A 23,733-nucleotide genomic window follows, 5' to 3' on the forward strand; every position below is an offset into this window, starting at 1 on the left:
ATAAAATGATGTGACAGGATTTTTTTTCTTAGTGCCTGTCAAGTGTCATGGGTCTAGTGTTATGTTAGCTACTTTGTGGGAGGAGGATTGGTATTTGTCAGTTGTCATACTGTGGTGGCTGCATGTTGGTGAAAGCTATGCCACTGGTATTTCAAATACCAGCAGGGTCACTCATGGTAGACAGGTTTCGGCGGAACTTCCAGACAAATACAGACTAGGAAGAAGGACCTGGCCTGATTTTCTGAAAAAATTGGCGTAAACCTACAAAAGCCTATGAATGGCAGCAGAGCATTATCTGATAAAGCACTAGAAGATGAGAGAATGGGACAAAAAGACCGGACAGGGTTCCGCTGTGCTGTCCACAGGGTGGCTAGGAGTCAGAATCCATGCCACAACACTACACTGACAACAACAACCACCCTTTTAACAAACTTTTAAGTGTACAGTACAGTGTTTATAAGGACAATATTGTATAGTCGAACTCTAGAACTTTTTCATGTTGCATAACCAAAACTCTACCCAGTTGAATAGCAACTCCCCATTTCCTCCTCCCCAGAGCCCTTGGAAACCATCATTCAAGTTTCTGTTTCTGTGAGTTTGACTAGTTTAGATATCTCATATAAGTGGAATCATACAGTATTTGTCCTTGTGTGACTGGCTTATTTCATTTAGCATAATGTCCTCCATGTTTATGTATGTGGTTAGGTATCACAAGATTTCCTTTTTTAGGGCTAAATAATATCCATGATATGTATATACCGCATTTTTTTAATCCATTCATCCATCGATAGACATTTAGGTTGTTTCAACCTTTTGGCTATTATGAATCATGCTGCAGTGAACATGTGAGTGCAGATAGCTCTTTGAGATCCTGATTTCAATTCTTTTGGATAAATACCCAGAAATGGGATTTCTAGATCATATGGTACTTCTGTATTTAATTTTCTGAGGAACCTCCACACTTTTTTCCATAGTTGCAGCACCATTTTACATTCTCACCAACAGTGCACAAGGGTTCCAATTTTTCCATGGCTTTGCCAGCATTCGTTATTTTTTTGTTTTGTTGATAATAGGCGTCTTGACAGGTGTGAGATGATACCTTACTGTGGTTTTGATTTGCATTTCCCCATTGATGAATGATCTTGGACATCTTTTCCTATACCCATATATTTTTTTTTATGCCACTTATGTCTTTTTTGAAGAAGTGTGTATTCAAGTCCTTTGCCCATTTTTTAATGGAGGTGTGTTTTTGCTGTTGAGTTATAGGAGATCCTTATATATTTTGAATATTAACGTCTTTTCACATATATGGTTTGCAACTATTTTCTTCCATTCTGTAGGTTGCTTTTTCACTTTGTTAATTATTTCATTTGCTGTGCAGAAGCTTTTTAGTTTGATGTAGTCCTACTTGTCCATTTTTGCTTTTGTCCCCTGTGCTTTGGTGTCATGTCTAAAGAAACCATTGCCAAGACCAATGTCATGAAGCTTTTTCCTCTGTTTTCTTCTAGGAGTTTTATAATTTCAGATCTCATGTTTAAGTCTTTAGTACATTTTGATTGATTTCTGTGTATGTTGTAAGGTAAGGGTCCAATTTCATTCTTTTGCATTTGGATATAAGTTTTCCCAGTACAGTTTGTTAAGGAGACTAGCCTTTCCCCATTGTGTAGTGCTGGAACCCTTGTTGAAGATCATTTGACTGTATATGCATGGTTTATTTCTGGGTTTTCTAATCTGTTCCATTGGTTTATATGTCTGTTTCTTTATGCCAATACCATAGTGTTTTAATTACTGTAGATTGTAATATGTGTTGAAATCAGGAAGTTTGAGGCCTCCGGCTTTGTTCTTCTTTTTCAAGATTGTTTTGGCTATTTGGGATTTTTTGTGGTTCCATATGAATGTTAAGATTGTTTTTTCTATTTCTGTAAAAAATGCCATTGAGATTTTGATAGGGATTGCATTAAATCTGTAGGTCACTTTGGATAGTATGGACATTTTAACAGTATTAAGTCTTCCAATCCATGAACATGGGATGTCTTTCCATTTATTTGTGTCTTCTTTAATTTCTTTCAACAGTGTTTTATAGTGTTCAGTGTACAAGTCTTTTGCATCATTGGATAAGAGTTAGGCAAAACAGAAGGAAACTAGTCTCTTGGTTGTTCCTTCTGAAAAGCCAGAATGTTGGATGCATTATCTCCCCTCCACCCCCAGAAGTTCCAAACCAGGGTGACCTCCTGGTGCTGATCTGTCCTTGCTTGGTGGAGGGACTGATGCAAGTACAGTGAGATTTCCTTCTTACCCATTTCATTGCAGCTGTTTGGGTTATGAAGGTGGACTAGACATGCTTGTTATCCTTTAGGACCTCGTCTGGTTTGGAAAACAGACATATAATAGTAAATAACTATAAAATGTGTTGTGCTTTCATCCAGATGAATACAAATTATTGTTACTTAATGTCCAGAGGGAAGATGTCTTCAAGGAAGGTGGGATTTGAGCTGGACCTTGAAGACTGAGTAGGAGGTTTAGAAAGACAGAGGAAGAAGGAACAGTAGTTAGAGTGGAGGAAACTATACAAGACTGTGTTAAACAGAGTAAGGAGAAAGCCCCCAAGGAGAAGGAAATGGGGAATGATAAACTAGAAGTGGTTGTTTGGTGCTTGATTACTCAGAGCTTGCTTTGCCAACCTAAAGAGTTTGGATTTATAAATAGTATAAAATAATAACCTCCCTCCCTTCTTCCCTCCTATCAGAAAATTCTATCTCCCTTGTGGAACATGAACAACAATAAAGAGTTACTACGTTTGGGGGAACCAGTTGCAACATCCAAGTTAGAGATAATAAAAGGTGAGACTGTGACAGTGGCCTTGTTGATAGAAAGATAGGATTTCACAAAGATTTCTGGGTTGAAACTGAGAATTAGTAACCAAATGAAAGTAGGAAGCAAGAGAGATGTTATAAAGGTGCTGTATAGGGCCATAGGAGATTACTAGAGGCAGGAGAGTGGAGGATAAGAAAGCAACAAAGTGACAAACAGATTTTAAGATATCAGAGTAGACACATTAGAAAAAACTCAAATTTCTGTTGCTTATTCTAACTCTTGAGTTTTGTAGAATCTTCAAAATGAAACAAAACAGAATGAAGTGAACTGTGAATTAGTAAGTATTCGAACCAAACTGAATTGAATTTATGTGCCTGCTAAGCTCAAAAGCATTTCTTATACTATAATGTCATCCTGCCTGGCTCTGCTCTTTAAAATTTCTGCAAGACATCTCCCTGTGTTTCACTCGCCACAATATTATTGCATCCAAGACAGTAGATGTCGTGAAATACAGAAAGAGTTCCCAAATTACAAAAAAGTTTCTGTTCTGTAAAATTTCTTTATTTTGTAATAAAGAATTTGTTTTCCTGTGGAAATTCCATTTAACTAACAATATCAACTCACCCAGAAAACTAACTGCTGTTGATATTAATTATACAGGAAAACGAGATGGATAGAAACCAGAAATTTTTCTTCCATTTTAGGCTTTTATCTCAGCTCTGTTCCTTACCAGCTTTGTCACCTTGAACAAGTTTCTAAACCTCTCTGTGGTACAGTTTGCTCATCTCTAAGAATAGTACCTACCTTGTGATGGTGGTGTTAAGATTTTTGAGGGAATTTTTAAGCACGATAGTGTCCTAGTGATAACTAAGTGAGACTGAAAAAAAATTACCCTGCATAAAAATATATTAGGATCTGTGGAAATAGTGATAGTCCAATAATCTGAGATTTTTCAGGCTGCTTCAAATCTATTATAGAGAAATCTTCTTGTTAATGAACGACAAATCATTCCGAACATAAAATAGGGATCCTCAACTTCCTTTCCATCCAGTCAACAGGGCACCAGTTCCATTACGTTTTTGTTCAGTTAGTTATTAACATTTACTTTTTACCAAAATTGTAACCCTCCCCTGTATTCTTAATACCATTTGAAAGGTTTAAAGGTTTGATTCTATCAACACATTCTCTTTTCTTTTTATTTCTTAATTTTCTTATCAATAATAGAATTAGGGCATTGTGTATTGTTATTTTATAGGACAGCCATCTGTCTTATCTAGCAAAATCAGCATATTTTAAATCTTAATATTGTAATGAGCACTTCTATCAAGGTAGACAAGCTTTTTCTTATTTGGTAGCAATACGGTCCAAAACTGAAGGTAGTTTGTCAAAACGACAGATTTAGGTCTCAGGTATGTACTTTGAGGAATTGATGCTGTAACTTTCTTGATTTTGGAGATGCAAGTAGCATACCAAGGACATATGAATTTAGGTATATTTTTTAGTGGCTAAGGAAGGTTAATTTGAATTCTTGCTCAATTCATTTTTTATGTCTGTGTAGTAACATATAATTATCAAAGTGTTCCTTCAGTATATGTGCAATGCATTTATTCCTAATTGATTCATACTTCTTCACAATATTGTCTTGCAGTGCTTTCTGCCAATAATGCTGAGAAGTTTTCCACAATTTTTTTCTTCATTTGAGGATTGCTTCGCCATCAGTATTTTGCCTCTTTATGGCTCTTGTATCCAAATCATAGATTTTTCTATCACTGTCAATATTCATTTCATAAAATGAAGTTTAGGAATAGCTGTACAACATGCCTTTACTCAGCAGTACCTTCCTTTGATATCAGTTTTTTTCTTTTCTTTCTTTCTTTATTTTGAGGAAGATTAGCCCTTTGGTATCAATTATTTTCTTAGATGTTTTCTAGAAGGGCATTTGGAAGGAAATGCTTTAAGTTAAGTTAAACTTCCTGGTTTGGAGTGATACAGTTTTGAATTTCTATCATAGACTTGAAAATAAAGCCAATGAAAAGTAATTTAGCTCTTTTTCTCAATGAGAATGAAGATTTTTCTGGTTATTATATGTCTTCATTGAACTTGGAAATTAAAACCAGGTATGCCAACCTGCTATGAATAGACCCAATTAAAAACAGAATGGTGTAGCTTCCGGGAATCTTAGCTTATCAGTGACATTTAATGTTGAGGTCATTACCTCTTCACCTCCTATAAGAAACCTGGATGGGAGAAGTCAGTTTTAGGGAAGATAGTATAATGCAGTTGTTTTCCAAGTTAGTCAGTCAATTAATTAATTCCTCACTCTTTCTTACCCTCTTTTTCTTCTGTCCTCTCTCCCTCACTTCTTCTCTTCCCCCCTCCTTTTCTCCTTCCCTATTCCTTCCTTTCAGTAGAATTCTTTTTCAAAAAAAAATTCCAGAAACACAGCACAATCTGTTCTATTGTTCATTTCAGAGAGTAATTCGGCTTATACACAATTGGTAAATAAGGGATGATGTCAGTATAGTATGGAAGTAAAGTTGGTTTATAGTGGTAATTCTCAGCACCTCCAAGTTGTTGCAGTTGAATGCAAAACAGATGAAACTGAATGTTGAAACTGAATGCCTGCATTCATTCACCCCACATTCTCCCTTTTGATTCTGTTTGACCACATGCTCTTATAAGTATTTATTCTGTGCTTCGCAATTTTCATTCACTTCGCCCCTCTTTCTGTAACACAACTGTTTCTGTCAAGCTCTCTTCACTTCTATTTTAAAAATAATGCTCCATATTTACTAGAGTAATTATTTATTAGGAACTTAACATGTCTTTTTATTAGAGTTGTTATATCTGTTCTCTGGTTCAAATTACATAAGTTTTGAGTGGCCTGCACTAACCCTATTTTTCCTCCCAAGGCCAATTATTTGTAGTGTGTGACTTTATAGAACACAAAGTTTTTTTCTAGGAACTCATAATACCTTACAACATGAATGCCTATATATAAACATAAAAGTAGAGTGGCTCTGATTTCCGAAGAGGCCCTTGTCCTCTCTTACTTTTTCCCCTATCCCAGCCTGCCCTTTTTAGCATTTGAAGGGTACTCCTCAGGCTCTAAAGAGTATAATTTAGAAATATTTTATCTAAAGAACAAGCAAGCCATCCTTCCCTGCATGCATTCTAAATCCTCTCCTTAGATCCATTTGGGTTCCTAGGAGAATAGATGCTTGGACCAAATCACCTGGTATCCTGTAAAATTACTGAGCTGTACCTCAGTTTTAAACTTTCCACTTTTTAAAAAGTTTTTAGAAGAACCAGATTTGTGAATTCTCTTTCTTTATTTGCTGGAAAACTATTGTTAAGGACATTGTTGTATTATGTAATTTCACATATGAAAAGTTTCTAAGAGTTTATTTGGGGGGAATCTTCATCTTTTTTCAGGAAATGTTATATTTCCTCATTTTTGGTAATGAAGATTTCTGTAAAAGATTGATTTTCCTTTTTACTTTGGGTGCTTGGAAGCTTCACAATTATGGCAGGTATGTTGACCCTGAAGGCAGACATAGTGGCTTTCTCAACTTTTTATCAACTTATTTTTTTTTATTCCTTTTTATGAATCTTATTGCATATGTCTTTTTAAAATAAGCTTTCTCTTTGGGAAAAGAGGAAATGAATAAAAACATTCAGTACCAGAAAGTAAAGGAGCTGGAGTCAGAAAGACTCATTAGTAGACTCTTTAAGAATCTGGGCATGAGAGGACGAGAGTCTGTTTGGGGGCAAGGAATCAAGTAGAGCGTTATATTTCTATTCTGGTTACAAAGGTTAACTCTGGAGCTATGATCAAGAGGAACTGGATAAGAGGAAAGTGAGGAAGAGGGAAAAGTTCACAAAAAACATAAAAGTTTACATGTATTGTATCTGATTACCTAAAACAGAAGGAGGAATAAAATCGAAGATGAAGATAATACATTTGGTTTTAGATAAACCAAACTTTTGGTATGCATCACTATAGTAATTAGTAATTTGGTTTTTTCTTTTAGTCTGTTAATGTAATAAGTTATACTGAAAAGTTTTTTGATTAATAAACCATCCCGTTATTCCTAAGATATACCCTTCTTAGTCTTTTTTCTTCTGGTTTTATTGAGATATATAATTGATATATAACATTATATTAGTTTAAGGTACATAGCATAATGATTTCCTATATGTGTATGTTGTGAAATGATCACCATAATAAGTTGAGTTAATATCACCTCACATAGATACACGTATTTTTTTCTCGTGAGAACTTTTAAGATCTACTATCTGGCAACTTTCAAATATGCAATACATATTGTTAACTGTAGGCACCATGCTGTACATCACATCCCCAGAACTTATTCATCTTATAACTGGAAGTTTCTGCCTTTTGACCCCCTTTACCTATTTTTCTCAGTCCCCACCCCTTACCTCTGGCAACCACCAATCTGTTCTCTGTTTCTGTAAGTTTGTTTTTTGGGGGATTCCACATATAAGTGAGATCATACAGTATTTGTCTTTCTCTGACTATTTCACTTAGCTTAATCCCTCACACATGTTGTTGAAATGGCAAAAATTTCTTATTTTCTGTGGCTCAATAAATGTGTATGTGTGCATAGATGTATGTATGTACACACACACCCCACATTTTTTTTATCTGTCTGTCTATTGATGGACACTTAGGTTGCTTCCATGTCTTGGCTATTGTAACCCTTCTTAGTCTTGATGTATTATTATTATTAACATTATGTTTAATTTACTAATACTTGGAACTTTTACATCTGTGCTCATAAGGTATATTGGTCTGTAAAATTCTTTTATTGTACTGTGTGTGTCCAGTTTTATTATTAAAGTTGGTATAAGGTATTAAATGCCTCATAAAATGGCATTTCTTCTTCTATAATTTGACTCTTTTTTTAAAGATAGATTTGGCAAAATTCACTGGTAGATCATCTGGATCTGATTCCTTTTGAGATAGGGTATGTGTTGGCGTAAAAATGGCAGTGAATCTGGCTCCTAACCACTCTCCATTTGGTGCTGTCTGACTTGAATTGATATTTGTTCAAATAAACTCTTAAAATTAAAAAAGATGGTAGAGATATTTGACTAGCAGCTTGTTTCATGGTTATTTTTTTTTTCACATTTTCTAGAGGTGTATGTCAATTTTTATCACATACTTTTCTAGGCATTTGGTCATTTCATATGGTATATTGTATTTGAGGTGTCTAAGAGTCTAGAATTTAGGAGAGAAATTAGCCTGGAGATGAAGATTTCGTCATCAACATGGATGTGAATAAGGTTTCTAGGCCAAGGCTTTAAAATTAAGAGTGAAAGGAACCAAGAACAAAATTTGTGTACAACAGCTTCTCTCTCTTTTTTTAAATTACCATTTCTTCACTTTTTTCATATACTATAGTTTAACCTTATAACCAATATGCTATTCCTACTTCGCAAGGAGAAATATTCTAAATATTAGCTATTCATTCTTAGTAATGCTTGGCAGGCATGGTAGCAAAGGGGAATGAAGGCAATCATTAGGTCTCAGGTTTCAACAAGAGTAGACTTGGTAAAAACAGTTATTTGCATAGTAACTAGATATAAAGTAGATTTTTTCTTTTTCTTTTTCTTTTCTTTTCTTTTCTTTTTTTTTTATTTTTACAAGTGTGTCTTTTCCCCTGGCTTAGCCTAAGTTTCAGAGGAAAAACTGGCCTCAAATCAGAATTTTCATATTTTGTATTTTATTAATCTGTTCCTCAAATGAGTCTTAAATATGAATAGTTATTCCTTCATTATTAAATTAGGGAAACTGAGGTTCAAGGACTGAATTTTATCCAGTTTTTCTGTCCTTGGCTCATTCACTTACATCTTTATTTTTAGTTTTCAAGGTAAAATGTATAGCAGTTTGGAATTCTAGCCAAGTGTTCCGCTCATCAATTTATTACCTCTCAGCTCCATGTTTACCCTTCATTGGCTGATCTGGAGAAATTGAGGTGAACTCTTTAAATGCTTTTCCTTTGCCAGTTGGCACAGTGTCAAGTTTTGTCAATTCAGGGTGCTGGCACAGTCCTACTGAAGGAGGAAGGGACCTTCTTTCATGATTCTGCAGTGCTTGCATCTTCCCTGACTCCTGTAGTGCACAGTGGTCAGCAACACCCAACAACCAGTAGCTTCGTCTAGCACCTGTACCACCCCACCTCCACCCACCAGCTGGTTTTGTAGCACAGTACCTCTGCTGCCTTTATTACTTGCAGCCGGAGTGTCCAGCTTCTGTAGTGTATGGCAACCAGGAGCTTCTGAGTGGTTTCATAATAAAGTGCTTCCTGTAAGACACCTCTGCATGAATGGCTTTCCTTAACGCCTTAGAGGACAGATTTCCAGCAAGTTCTGCTGGTTTGACACCACAGCAACTTGTCTGCCATCCAGAGCTCTCCTTGTGACCTTTCCAGCAATGTCTGGATTTTAGCCAGGTATGGGATACAGGGTTCTTTCTTGATCACTGTATTTCAGTCCTAGGGTAGTGGTTGCTCCTTTTGTCTGTTATGTTTATATTCTCTAGATTTCTCGTTACCGCTTAGTAGCCAATCTCAGTATTCCAATACTCTGTTTAGTTAATAATTCTTTGTATTAAACTTTTCCTCTTCAAATTGCTGGGTAGTTTCTAATTCTTGATTAGAACTTGACTGAAACACTATGTGTTTGTAACATTCATAGAGTCTAATACATATAAGTTACTAATTAAGATGTTTCTTTAGATTGCTATTTTTGAGCACATGAGTGTGGAATATATTTCACCATAATGTTAGTTTTGATGACTATATTGATTTTCAAAGTGTAAGTTCAGAGCTCAATTTTAGATATGTGCCTCAGGAATGTGATCTTATTTCATGTGGTTAATAGATTAGACATCCATCTACTAATGAGTTAAAAAAAAACCCTCCATGGAATTAAAAATCACTTTGCAGTATATAGTACTCTGCATAAATTTATTCATTTCCTTAGTGACTTTATGAAGTAGGTTGCAAGTTACATTACCCCTTTTTCTATGAGAAGAAATTGAGACTCTAAAGTTCAGGGGTATTTCTTAATACCCTTGATATTTCTTAACCATCAAATGCTAAGTTCACTAGAATATACATCACTTGATCAGTTAAAGCTATTATGTGCAATGTCAGGCACGTCTGTTGCAGATATCTTACACATCAACCATTCCCCCAACCCTGCCCCCATACATCACAATCTTAACTAACTTTGTGAGGTATCATTTTAATATTTTCTTGTTCCCTGAAAGCCACAGTACATTAAATTGGAGACATTTATATTCCGATATCACATTAGCATCACTTTAGCATACTCGAGATTTTTTTGTTTTTAGTTGATTGCAATTGTTGATTTCTCCTTTTTCAGTTTCCAAAACTATATGACAGGAAATCTGTAGCTAAATATCACTTTATGATTTCCATCTGTTCAAGTACAATAGTGTTTATGGCATAGTCCAGATTGCAGTGTGATAGAAATGTCCTATTACAGCAGATAGAATTTAAAATGATCATTGTACATTCTAATGAGAAAACATTTTTAAACAAGTGCTTCACTTAATTTCAAAGCAGAGTAACTGAATACTACAATTTGAAGACAGCATCTGTACTATACTGTGTGTTTGTGCTGTCAACAATAAAAACTTTTTCTGACTTCAGTAGAAATTGATCAGTTTGCTCATATGTATACTAATAATGGAAGCCAGGGAGGCAGGGAGATTGTATCAGTCAATTTGAATATCTTAAAAAAAATTTTTTCTATTATCATGGAAAATATCTTTCATTATTTTTTGTGGCTTAACTATGGGAGAGGGGTGGGGATGTTATTTTGAGTTAATAAAAAAAAGTGACAATATGATTTTTTGCTAAATTTTATTCTGGGAGGTGTTCACATTTACTAACTAAAAACAATTCCCCTTATCACATGGAACTCTAGCCATTTCAAATCTCTGGCTCTAAAGTTGAGGGGTAGAAGAGAGATAAAAATGATGGTCCCTGGTGTGTCATAAAGTGTTGAGTAATTCCAAGGTTTTTAGTTCCCACAGTGTTTGCTTCTCTTACTCTGTTACAGATGCATCTCTCATTCTTGGGTCTGATCATTTGTTTGTCTGTTTTCTGCTCCAGAAGATGCAGCGCGAAAGTAAATGAGGAAAACCATACTTCCCCCATCAGTGCTCATTGCACTCTTAATCACAAAGTACCACTGTTTCCTGAGTTTCAGACAGATTTTAGATTCAGTTCTCAATTTGATTGTTTTTGTTCTCTTTTCTTTAGGTCTGTGTTAGTTTTCCAGGGCTGCCATAGCAAGGTACCACAGATTGGGTGGTTTAAACAACAGAAATCTATTTTCTTACAGTTCTGGAGGCCAGAAGTCTAAGGTCAAGATGTTGGTAGGATTGGTTTTTTTCTGAGGCCTCTCTCCTTGGCTTGTAGATGGCTCCCTTCTCCTTTCTTCATATGGTGCTTGTCTGTGTCCTAATCTCCACTTCTTATAAAGACACTAGTCAAATTCACCTTTGTGGCTCCGGAGTTTCAGAAACAGGGGACAAAAGACCAAATATAACAAAAAATGCTCTCTTCATTCTTTTCCTTTGGGGAATTACAAGAGTTTCAGGAGCTCTGGCCAGGAGCTAGGGTGAAGACCAAATGTATATATTTTTTATTGTATTATCACAGGGAGTACACAATTCAGCCCGTAATAAGGTCTTTAGCCTTCGTCCAAATTAAGCGTGCCATAAACACTTTTGAGCATCATTCTATAAAGATACACCCAAGAGACCTCTCCCCCGGCTTTAATATCAAGTTCCTTTGTATCCTAGCTGCACCTCTCCTCCCATTTAGGATGACCTTTTTCCTATCCCAGATATTGGCTAGAAAGTTAGTTAAGAGGTAATTTAAAGGATTCAGTGGAGACTGTTTATCTGAAGGTTTCCACTGGTTTGTCTTTTAGAATCATGTTGTTTCATTACATAGAAATAGATCCCCTTCTGGTCCATCTCACCAGCCCTCCAGATACGCACCTCTCCCCCCGCCTCTGGCCAATACTTACAGCATACTTGTTTTGGTTTGCCAGAAGTACACAATTTAGACCTTGTTCAGAGACCACATGATATTGATTCCTCCTTTCAGCCAGTACTTGCATGCCCTACAAAGATTGCATCTTCTTCAATGAGTCCCTTCTTGGAATAATGAAGAATTGTACCCTTTTAAGCCAGGGTACTCACCTTCTTGTTAAATTCATATTTTTCAAAGAAAAATTGAGTAAGGCTCATCAGATAGTTGGTAGTTGATAATATTATTTTCGTACAAATGGTGATATCACAGATTCATCAACTCTGGCTGTATATTTTAACCAAAAGTCTTGTTCTCCTTTATTTTAATTCACTTAGAAAATAATCTCCTGCTTCTTATAATATGTGGTGTTCAAGATCACAGAACAGTCTTTGAAATAACAGTTTTCGGCTTTGGAATAATTTGTGTGTATGGCAGGAGCTCAGGTATTCTGTTTTGGCACAGGATTCCCAAGATTCTTTTGAGAGATTAGAAAGGAAAAGTAGTAGAATGGCTGAAGTCAGTAGGTCTGTTTTGACAGAGATTATTTTAATTTGACAAACAATTGACCGGTTTTATTAAGTAGAAAACAAATGGATATTTTTATTTTTTTAAGATGATTTTTCGTCATATTAAAAAAACAATAAAATGCATGTTAACTCTAATGTGCATTTCTTACCTATTATATTAATAGGATTTAAAATATTTCCAACACACTGTTTTAATGGGTCTGGGGAAACAGAGATTCTCATACATTGCTGTGAGAGAGTACAGTCAAATTTGCCATAATTTGACATATATATTCCTGAAAGATCACTGTGCTAGGCAAATAATACAATAAAAAAGTGAGAAAAGTAAAGTTAGGGGCACAACACTCAAAAACTTCATCAGTGGCACACACAACAAATATATGAATCTAATAAAAACTGCAACACAGTGTTAAATATATTAAACGCCTAGGGGCCAGCCAGTGGCACAGTGGTTACATTCACATGCTCCACTTTGGTGGCCCGGGGTTTGCTGGTTCGGATCCCGGATGTGGACCTACACACCGCTTGTCAAACCATGCTCTGGCAGGCATCCCACGTATAAAGCAGAGGAAGATGGGCACAGAGAGTAGCTCAGGGCCAGTATTCCTCAGCAAAAAGTGGAGGATTGGCGGCAAATGTTAGCACAGGGCTAATCTTCCTCAAAAATGAATGAATGAGTGAATGAATGAATGACTTCATGCTTAAACTGCAATAAGTATGGCATTTTACCTTAAAAAAGACCTGAAGTTTGCTTGTGGAAGTGGGCAGTGGAAGAGTTGCACCTTGTGAGTTACTGTGAAGTGGTGGAAGGAAGGGTTATCTGGAATGGGACTGAAACTTGTAACATCAGATGTGAATGGGTGTGGTTCATGACACAGTAAATTGAGGTAGCTGGTCTATGTTTGAAGTGTGTCTGATTTGTGTATTCCTATCTTACTCGGTCAGTTTAGCTGGATGCATTTTTCTGCATTTAGCTAGAGCTTCTTGGGGATGAAATCAGGCCATAAGCAAACGCACAGTTTGTGTTATGCTCAAATTGCTCCCAATATATCAATTGTGTTGGAACAAATTCATATTTCAAAGTGAGTGTTATAGCAGAACTGATCAAGTACAGAGAGTAATTTGAGAATATATATCAAATTTTAAATGTACATACCCTTTTACCCACAAATTCTAGTTATCCCAGAGATCAATACTATGCAAAATGATGTATTTACAAGGATATTTATTGCAGCAGTTGTTTGTAATAAAAGAGATTATAAACATCTTAAATATATTAATAGATCAATCGTTAAAAAAATTCTGGTATGTATTCTGAGGAATACTGTGCTGCTAAGGACAACGACTTATATAAACTATGTGTAATGTTCTTGAAGATATGTTTTAAAAGTGGGATTTAGAACAGTAGGGATGATATGCTATCATTTGCATAAAAGTAACATATATTTGTCTGCTTATATGAACAGAATAAAGCTGAGGCACATGCTAGTATCTTGATAATGCTGGACTTTGACTTCCTTAAGGACAAGAACCATGTCTTTCTCCTCAATAGGTTGCATAGTGCCTAGCTCTTAGCAGGCATGCAATAAGGATATGTTGAATAGGATAAGTGAATGTGCCTCTTAACATTCATATCTGTTAGAAAATTTGATACACAAAATTCCAAATGTAAAACAAACTGAGGATGATTGAATCACTCAGGTATTCTTTCTTATTACTGTTTTTTTCAAGCACTGAGCTTTTTCAAACTATACTTAGAACACTGCAGTTGTCCCTCCGTCTGTATGGGGGATTGGTTCCAGGAACCCCGAGGATACCAAAATCCATGGCTACTCAAGTCCCTTATATAAATAGTGTAGTATTTGCATATAATTTATGCACATCCTTCCCTATGCTTTACTTATAGTACCCAATACAATGTAAATGCTATGTAAATAGTTGTTATACTATATTGTTTAGGGAATAATGAAAAGAAAAAAACTCTGTACTTGTTCCGTGCAGACGTAACCATCTTAGTTAGACCTTTTGATCCGCTGTTGGTTGAATCTGCGGATGTGGAACCTGCAGATAGGAGGGTCAACTGTATTCTGTTTTCAGGATTTTGATTTAAATGTATCTTTTGGGGTCATATTACTGGAACATATCCATCGTAGAGAAACTAGGTGATGAAGAGCCATTGAGGAGAAATTGTAGAAAGGGGAAAACAGGACAAAGGGCAGACATGTTAAGTCTTTAATATTTGAAGAGCTGTCATTAGGAGGCATTATTTAAGTTGTGTGTTTTTCCAAGGACAAAGATAGGGCTAATGGATATAGAAGATACAGGGAGGCAGATTTCAGCCTAATATAAGAGCATGCTAATAGCTATTAACAATTGAAAGAGCATTATCATAAAGGCTTTTGGTAGCAATTGTTTATACAGAGATTTCTATCAGGATTAATGGTGAAATGGAGACATTTGTAGTTTATTTTTTTTAAGAATCAGGCAGATCTGGTTTTGAATGCTGTTCCACTTAGGAATCATTGTGACCTTGGGCAAGAAACTTAACTTTTTAAATTTCCCTAACTATGAAACAAGTATGATAAAATGTGTCTTATAGGATTACTGTGAGGATTAAGAAAAGGTAAAGTACCCAAAGCCATATTATATTAGGCTCTCATTGAATGGCAACTTTTGCCATTGAAATAGGAAACTTTTTGGACACAAGGTTATAATATTTGGTTTCTAAGGCCCATTCTAAAGCTGATTTTTTTTGTTTTATTTTTCCATGTTGTTTTAAGTATATGTTTGTGTATGTCTGTGATTGAATTATCATAGCAAGAATATAATTTTGAATTGTGAGAAATTATTTAGTAAATGCCCTTATAGTGTGCTAATTATGCTTAATGTATATTTTAATAATTAAAAGATGTGTTTTGCAGTCAAGGTAGTTACCTAAGGTTAAATAGCTACAAATATCACAGTAGAAACTGTATCAGCCAGGTTTCAGTCAGTAAAACAGAAATTCACTATTCATTTCAACAGAGGAATTTAATGTAGGGAATTGGTTACATAGGTGTTGGAGGGTTGAATAAGCAAATGTAGCTTACAGATTCCCAGCCCCAGGATCACAAAGCAGAGTACAGAAGGGTAAATTTGGAATTGAGACAATAGCTTTTAAGAAATGGCGCAGAGATCTCTTTGTAGAATATCTCTATTATCTTACTTTTAACACCGCATTTATGTATTTTATCATGTTGAAAACTTACGTTTTTGAAATCCTTTTCTCTACAAGGAATTTAGCTGTACATACACTTTTCATCAGTGATTTAAGATGTGTTCCTTTAAAAAAGGATGTCTGAGTTCACAAAGAATTCCACACAATTTACTCCCTCCTTACTCTTTGTTAAGAATTTGATCTAAAGTTTCATGAACCTCTAGAAAACCTTTCTCTTCTTTATATTATATGCAATTCTTCCAGGAATTAAGATTTGCAGAATGTAACATGAATTAAAAATTATCACCTGAGATATGACTTCATTTTTGCAATCACAAACTTATCATTTGAGTAAAATTACTGGTGTGGGTTTTTTTGTTTCTTGCAGTTAGAGCAGAGTGGACTTGTAGAAATAAGGCTGTCTTTATGATTTAAAAGATACTATGTTAAAAAGAGATACGTTCTTATCCTCCTTTACGAAAATGAGCCAATAGATTACAATTGCATTTTTTATTAAGAATAGTTTGGTATTTTTGAAGAAAGTCATTTTTTTTTCAGATACTGGTCTCCATAACAGATGTGCTCATATAATGAAGACACACTCACAGCTGTTACACCTAGACTTGTCCATTAAGTTTTGGTTGGTTATATTCCCAGTGAAGCCACAGTTGTTTATTGTCCTTGTTTTCACTGGGATATGTTCTTGTCTTCTAAAGAGGTATACTTGTTGTTGTTCTAAAATACTTCTAGTTGTTTGTAAAAATATGGTAGGGCCACACTTTTTAAGCACCTTTTCTTTTGCCCTTGGGTGGACAATGGGTAAATTATGTGAGTTGTTCATGCACAGCATTGTAGTAATTTATAGAAGCTAAGTAAATGTTAGTAAATAGTCTTAATACCTTTAAAATACCTTAACACCTTTATTTGAGGAGGTAAAGTCTTGCCTTATTAAAACAAATATTCTAACCATTTTACTAAATTATTTGAATTTATAGTTTCATTGCAATTTTTGTTAAATAAGGAATCTCTTATTAGGTAAAAACCAGAAAACATTGGCAAAAGTTTTTAGAAGTTCTTTTTGTTGTATCCTTTTATGTCATCAGTTATGAGGTTTCAATTGTATGGCCTAACTTCAGTGGCATTTCAGGGGTGGGGTTTAGGGGATGTTTGGCAGTTTTAGATGTGTGAAGCCTGCATTACAACATGTGGATGAATGCCAGCATAAAACTAGGGTCTTCAATGACCAGCTTAAAAGAAAAAAAGATATTAGAATAAAGATCAGAAAACTCTTGATTAAAATATCTTGAAGTTTAGGGGCCAGCCCTGTGGCCCAGTGGTTAAAATTCCACAGGTTCCACTTCAGCGGCCCGAGTTTGCACGTTCGGGTCCCAGGTGTGGACACACTCCCCTCATCAGCCATGCTGTGGAGGCCTCCCACATAGAAAGGAGAGGAAGACTGGCACAGATGTTGGCTCAGGGCTAATCTTCCTCAAGCAAAAAAGAAAGAAAAAGAGGAGGATTAGCAATGGGTGTTAGCTCAGGGTGAATCTTCCTCACACAAAAAAATGAAATAAAATATCCTGAAGTTTAAAGGAACCCGTTCATATTAGTATGTTGATTTTACTAGTGATATTTAAAGTCATTTTGTTTTTCTGATTTATATTAATCGTAATGAACCCTCCACGACAATGTTACATGTGTTGGTAATGAAACAGATTGAAATGTGTATAGAAATGTTTTTCTTTGTATTTTTATCAGCCGTGAAAGTAAGGAAGGTCACTTAAAACTAGTTAAGAGCAGTGCAGAGTTTTGGTTGTGGATTACCATCGGAAGGCCAGTGTCAGTTTTCAAGCAGTGTATAGCTCCCTATGCTAACCCTTCCTTCTTTTTTTATTTTATTTCTTCTTTCCTTTTTCTCCCCAAAGCCCCCCGGTACATAGCTGTATATTCTTAGTTATGGGTCCTTCTAGTTGTGGCATGTGGGATGCCGCCTCAGCATGGCCTGAGGAGCGGTGCCATGTCGGCGCCCAGGATTCGAACTGGTGAAACCCTAGGCCGCTGCAGCGAAGCGCGTGAACTCAACCACTCAGCCCTGGGGCTGGCCCCTCTTTCTTCTTTTTAACTGGAATTCTCTCTGGTATTCTGATGAGCTGCTTCCACACCCTTTATTTAGTGTCCACTTTCTTTTATCAAATAAGCACAATTGCGTAATTAAATTATTGTGGTTTTATACCCTAACTTACTCAGTGTCTTGGAGAAATTTAAGGTAAGCACTATAATTAAGTCACTTTGCTACTGAGCAGGGGGAGGGAAGCATACAGTAGACAACATGTTTGAGAATTGGAGGAAAAGGCATGCTGTTAGAAACCTGAATGAGAGCACCGCATACAGAGCTTAGAACATTCTTTCTCAACGAGAAGCATATCCTAGAGGCAGATCAAAGTAGGTGGTGATATGGTTTGAAAAAGCATGTTTAATGTGATGGTATAATTTTGTACTGGGAAAATGAAAATAAAAAACATACTGTTTTGTAGTACAGTCCACAGGAGTGAAGCTCCGTAACGTGTAGGGGTGAAAAATTACAGGTCCTCAACTGAGATGAGTGGCAAAAAATTTTTTTCTGTTCATCAGAATAGGACATAAGTTTGTAAAATGTTAAGAAATACTGCCTTAGATTATGTCTGGATGTTTTCTGGCATTAACTGTTACCTCCCTCCCACTTCTGCCAGGTTTCCTAAGATTTCTTTGAAGGGTCTAACAATAGAGAATAGCTACTCTAAGTAGACAATTCGGATATCTCTGCTAGGCAAGTGATTTTCACGTCCGGAGAACTCCAAATGGAAGCTCCCAGCTGAGGTCAATCTGGGCAATGATTTCTGGACAGTGCACCAGGGACTCTTGGAGTCCCACGGAAGGTGCTTCAGGGCAACTCTGACAGCCAGGTAGAAGCCGCCTGGGCTTCGAATGGCCCTTCGAAGCAGAGCACCTCCACATTTTTCGGTTTTTTGTTCATTTGGCTTATTTTCGAAAGACTTTACTAGGGGAAGAAAATAATTCCACTGTCTTTAAGAAAATAATTTGGATAACCATTGAAGAGCATTCCCAAAATAACACCATTTGCAGTTTTATGGTTGGCATACTCAGTTTGGGAAATTTTATTTCCTAAAGAGCTTTTGCTCTCTATTCTTGCATATGAAACTCACATTATTTTGTTTACTATCCTGTAAATAAATTGTGGAAAAATTAGGAAGTGAATTAAAATCTCTCATTTTGGATGTTTTAACAGTGTTATATACTATGTATTGGTTGTATATATGCACACACATACTTGCAGAATCTAGTTTTGGGAGGATAGCAACATATTCTTAAAGGAATTTCTAAAGATCAGGTGCTCTATTTGAGTGGAGCAGCGTACAACTGAGATAGTGCCGTTCTTTCCACAGGGCTGGATGTAATATTGCCCCGTCGTTTTTAAATTGGATGGTTGAGAAGGATTACATGAAAAAAACTAGTGTAAAAATAGGAAAGCTGGTATTTCTCAAGTTTACTGCCACCATTCTTTTATTTTTCTATAGAAAAATGTTTCCTTTAAAAAGTGTAATTTATTTCTTTAACCTCTATTGAAATCAGAGGCTATATTTATATAAAGGTAACAAAACACAATTTGCCCTCGTATTTATTCCTGGTTGAAATAGCTGGATATCCTTAGTTTGGACATGAGAAGCAAACCCCACCAAGTGTTTTCTTTCATATTGAATTCATTGTTGTGGCGTGGTGGCGCCAGGGGTTGTTTTTATTTGTGTTTTGTTTTGATGGTGATAGGATAATGATGATGTTTGAGAGAAGTAAATCAAAAACAAGACTTACCTGTTAAACGTTAAGTTATCCAAGGAGTTCTTCACCCAAATTTTCTACCTTGGGATTGTTTGTAACTTCCTTGACATCTGGTGCAAACTTATGTCTGTAAACTGACCAGACTTATGTTTGGTAAAACAGTGTGCTTTATATTTCGAGTTCATACCTATCCCTAGGCTACCTCAACTCTAGGGTCTCAAAGGTCCCTGCATACAGAGTTAACAATGGACGCATGTTGGGGTATTTTTTGTGTAACTCTCCCTGCAAGCCGTGCTGCGCAGTTTTGCCATGCTAATCTTAAAGAGTGTTTCCCTTTTGTCACCACTTGACTCTAACATTTGGTGTTTCCTAATTCTCTGCTTAGTCAAATCTTAAACTGTCTTTCTAGACCTTTCCTAATCTTAGCCCATTCTTTTTTATCCCTTGGATTTTCTACTGTATTCCAAGGTTCATTGGATTAAAGGAGCAGGTTTCTCCCTAATTTCATTAACATGCTGTATTTGTTACCACCTCAGTGCTTTCACTAATGTTACTCCTCTCTTCTGGAATACCCTGCGCTATGGACTGAATTGTGGCTCCCCAAAATTCGTATGTTGAAGCTCTAACCTCCAGTGTGTTGGTATTTAGAGGTGGGGCCTTTGGGAGATGATTAGGTTTATATGAGCTCATGAGGATGGGGCCCTCCTGATGGGATTTAGTGCCCTTATAAGAAGAAGAAGAAGAGACACCAGAACACTCTCTCTGCCGTGAGAGGACAGAGCAAAAAGGTGGTCCTCTTCAAGCCAGGAAGGGTACTCTCAGCCTCAGGAATCCAATCAGTGACACCTTGAATTTGGACTTCCTAGCCTCCAGAACTATGAGAAATAAATGTATGTTGTTGAAGCTGATGCGGGGTCGGTGAGCCGAGGAGTCGAAAGAAAGATTTCTTAGACTCTTAAGATCTGGCACTAGTGCTCTTTTATTTAGAGAATAGTATAGAATAGCATGGGGACAGGACCCATGGGCAGGCAGAGCTGGTGCGTGGGGACAGGACCCACGGGCAGTCAGAGCTCCTGCTGCTGCCCCGAGTTGAGGGTTAGGGCTAAATTTAAGGCATAGGTATGTGAGTCATCTCTTTACGAGACAAAGAAAAGTTAAAATGGTACCAGTGCCGGTAGGGTCTGGCCATTGGGCGGTCCCACAACTTTTAGATAAGAATCAAACCGGATTGAGTAAATGGCAGAAGTCACCGCTCACATATTATCTTCAGCTAAAGACAAACGAGGATTTTGGGGTGGGGGGTCAGTTACATGAGGTTGCCAGACAGTAAACAACTTAAGTTCTTGCCTTCCCCATTAAGAGTTTCCAGAGATAAGGCCATCCCCACTTCCTCCTGGCGCAGAGAGGGAGGCATGGAGATTTCCTTCACAAATGCAACTGTCTCTGATCAAAGAGCAAGCAAATTCCACTCCTCAGAGCCTGCTTCTTATCTGTAGTTTTAAAAGTAACCAGCCTAAAAATCCTCATCATAAACCGTTTTAAAATTAAGCAGCCTAAAAATCCTCATCAAAGCCACCCAGTCTATGGTATTCTGTTATAGCAGCCCCAGCAGACTAATACACCTGCTTAATTGCTTTCCTCCATCTTAAAATTCTACCCGTTTTTCGAAGGCCAGCTCAGATCCTGTGTCCTGTATAAAGCAATCCCAGGTCTCATGTATCCACCTGTCTTCTGAAATGTATAGCTTGTATTATCTGAGCCACACAGTTGAGTACTTGGTTATATGCTACCTTATATTCTTCTTTAGCGGTTCCATGTATTCTTCTTGTTAAAATGAGATATCCCTCTGTGTATTGGGGGCTACAAATAACAAAGAGGAGAGGTACCTAATTCAGCTGGGCAGGGCAGACAGGAAGATAATGCTGGGGAAAGTGGCTAGAAGATTTATCCAGATAAGGAAGCTGAAGCTCCAAAAGGTGAAGAAACAGTTTTCGAAGCACATGTACAAATGGATAAAGACTGAGTTTAAACGTATTGGTCTTATAAGTAGAATTGAGTTTGACTTATAATATGCATGGTAGTTTTTGGTTTCATGCCCTAGAAGAAAAGAAAATGAAAACATGAAAATGAAAAATGAAAGTTTTCCTTTCAAATGCAGAAGAAACAAAGCGCTCTAGCAGTTACAAATATTCTAGCTTGCTCTCATCCGTGCTTTTGCTGGTTTATAGGACTTATAGAAAGAATTCACAGCCCCGGGGTCCTTATTTAACATAGCCTTGTCACTGACCAGGATGAGCTGGTTCTTTGTTTACAGTGAGCGTTAAATCAGGAGAGAAAGATATAGAAGTCCATTTGGCTTTTATGCTCACAGAATCTTTTCAAATTAGGGAAAAAAACATGCCTTTTCACTTGACATTAAACCAATCAGGTTAATTTGCTAATAGGTTGTTTCTCAAGAATTGATAAATCACTATTTTGAAGAAAGTCACTGAATATTTAACTTAGTGATATCCCTTTTTAGATTTTTCTTAAGTAACAGAAGTTTATTGGTATCTTAACAAAGATATGATTATTCCTTCAAGCAACCTAAATTTAATCATGTAATGCTTTCTTTATACTTCATTTTCCCTTACTTCAATAATAAGAAAGCAAAAATTTCACAAATGTTTCTGTTCTTCCTGTATCCTGAATATAGCATGGTACTGTACTAATTAACTAGTCTTATGTGTGGGGTGTTGTGGAAAGTATGTTGTATGGAAAGTCAGTTCTTTGATTCTCAGGTCTCATTAACTGAAAATTAGTTGTTTGGTTCTCTGACCCTCAGTGTTCTCATCTGCCAAATGGGATGGGCCTAGATCAGCAGAAATACTTAGACCCCAGCCCTAACGAAGAGCAATTAAATCAGAATCTCTGAAGGTGAACCTGGGCATTCCTTCATATTTTCTAAAGCTTCCCAGATGATTCTCATGTGGAGCCAGGGTTGCGAACCACTGAACCAGATGATCTGTAAGACAGTGCTACTCAGAGTGTGGTCCACGGACTGCCTGCCGGTCTACAAACTGGTTATTACCAGCCCAGGAAGACATGTGGAGCTTGTGCCAGAATGTAAATCAACTAAAGCACTAGTGCACTATTTAGTTGGGCTGAATTTTTTTTTTCTTTCGTAGCAAGACTTTGTTGATTAAGGAAGTAGTGAATTTTATTTACTCTCATGCACAAGGTCCTTCTTTGGACTCAGATGAGCACTTTGAATACTAACTTCTCTAAGATCTTTCCAAGTTCTTAAATTCTGTGGCTAACTATATTATTGTTTAAAATTTGCTGATTTAAATTATTGTTATATTAAAATTACAGTAGACAGAAGAATGTTATTTAGATACTGGAAATGGCAAAATTTGAAAGGTTAAAAATGTTGAGTGATTTTTTAAAGAACAAATGGAAAGGTTTAGGTGTCGGTCTTCTAAAATGGGAAACATTCTACTCTACCACCATGATGATATAATTCTAATATTTTATGCCATAATTTAACTGCTTCAATGTACCAGTCTTTCTTCATTGTCACAAGAGATAGCTGAATTATACGTCATTAATTGTTAAAAATGATTCCAATGCAGTTTTAAAATTTAAAAAATTCTATGATCTATTTAATAGGGCTCCAATAATAGGTGAAGAAAATTAAGAAAATAATTGCTCTTAAATATATCAATTAATCAATAAACAGTATCCTACAGATAACTCATACCAAAAGGATTGTTCGTGGGTGAACTGAGAATACCAGGCTCGCGAGAAAGTTTTGACTGTTATAGAAAAGCATTTAAAATTGATTGTATGATGTGAAATTATAAATTTATAAGCTCCTTTCTATTTGAAGATACTGTTTATAAACAGTTATGGGTGAAAATTAATCTATTTTGAATAATTGGGTATATCATTTCTCTTTCTCAACTCTGCATAAATTTATATCTTAAAGGTCAAAAACGGATCTGAATATTAAAATGCTAATTTAATTGAAGGTCTAATTTGAACCACCAACTCTTAAGACAAAGTTAAGGTCATCTTTCTTTCTGTTATTGATACATTTGGGACTTGCTTTTGTTATTTTGATTCATTTATAAATTATTTTAGGAAATCATTTATCCCAGAGCAAATATTCATAGATTGTCAAAGATTATTCTAGATTGGCAGTGATAGCTCTTTATTATCTTAATTTCCAAAGTAGTCAAGATTCTTTTTATTCATGGTCCTGCTTACTATTTATCTA

At 36.2% G+C, this 23,733-nt stretch overlaps 1 protein-coding gene across 7 annotated transcripts in view; it reads left to right on the plus strand.

Annotated features, from left to right (window-relative positions):
* HS2ST1 (heparan sulfate 2-O-sulfotransferase 1) overlaps positions 1–23,733 on the plus strand; it is a 166,909-nt gene that overhangs the window by 81,985 nt on the left and 61,191 nt on the right. The gene's annotated exons all lie outside the window — the stretch shown is intronic.

Source organism: Equus asinus, chromosome 16 (assembly GCF_041296235.1).
Source record: "Equus asinus isolate D_3611 breed Donkey chromosome 16, EquAss-T2T_v2, whole genome shotgun sequence".
In the NCBI taxonomy this organism is placed as follows: domain Eukaryota; kingdom Metazoa; phylum Chordata; class Mammalia; order Perissodactyla; family Equidae; genus Equus; species Equus asinus.